Source organism: Gekko japonicus, unplaced genomic scaffold (genome assembly GCF_001447785.1).
Source record: "Gekko japonicus isolate JY-2015 unplaced genomic scaffold, Gekko_japonicus_V1.1 scaffold44036, whole genome shotgun sequence".
Taxonomy (NCBI): domain Eukaryota; kingdom Metazoa; phylum Chordata; class Lepidosauria; order Squamata; family Gekkonidae; genus Gekko; species Gekko japonicus.
This window is the reverse complement of record NW_015216370.1, coordinates 1-895: the sequence shown is the minus strand read 5'-3', so window position 1 is coordinate 895 and position 895 is coordinate 1. Positions and strand designations below refer to the sequence as shown.

The window sequence follows — 895 nt, the reverse complement described above, 5'->3', positions numbered from 1 at the left end:
GTTCTAAAGGGTGTGTGTGAGAGAGAGAGGAGTAGACTCCCCGCTGAAGGATTTCCTGCTCAGCCACGACCCTGCAGAGTTCCGCTGTCAAGGCTCTGTCCCTCAGTGTGATCTGTCAAGTGCTTCGTACTTCCTTCTCTGGTGAGCGTCAGGATAGCATTGCTAGTCGGCAGGGCTGTCTATGCTTCAGGCTCTTAAAAAACAATAGTTAGAAATCACTGTTGAAGAAAGAGCGATTCTGTGAGCTCTGTAATTGCGCCAATGAAGAAAAATTGCATAGATTTCCTTTTTCTGCATAATCCCCCGGGGGGGGGGGGTTGGTGGGACAAGATCAGAATTCCACTGTGTGTACATCATTAATTTAAATGTAAACGTCTGGCATCCAAGCCAAAGGCAAGAGGAGCTGAAGCAAAGTCACCAGTCCAGATGCCAGAGTTGGGAAGCGTAACTCTCAGGCTAATGTCTTTGGAGGTGTGCATCTCCGCGACAGTTGTGGGTCAGGCGAACAGATTGGAGGGTTTCAGGCGCATGTTACGGTGTGAGGGGGTACACTTTGTTTTTGTGCCTTTCAGCTCCTCATGCACACAAAGTTGCCTTATACTGGATGGGACCCTTGGTTCACCAGGATCAGTGTTGTCTACTCAGACTGGCAGGGGCTCTCCAGCCAAGGTCTTTCACATCGCCCGAGACCTGGTCCTTTTATCTGGAGGTGCCAGGGATTGAGCCTGGGACTTTCTGCATGCTAAGCAGATGCTCTGCCACTGAGCCACAGCCCCACATGGGATGGGGTGCGTGTGCACCACTGTATCTGAGTTCACCCTCTACTGCAAGGCCTACTCCTTTAGCTTTCTCATCCCACAAGTTTGTCTCACCAGACTTTGGAGATCTGATGCAT

The 895-nt window shown here is 50.6% G+C and overlaps 1 non-coding gene across 1 annotated transcript; it reads right to left on the bottom strand.

The window, feature by feature from the left end:
- Positions 1 to 704: 704 nt before the first annotated feature.
- TRNAA-AGC lies at positions 705 to 776 on the bottom strand. The gene has a single exon. It is a non-coding gene; the product is annotated as a tRNA-Ala (tRNA).
- Between the last annotated feature and the right edge of the window lie 119 nt (positions 777 to 895).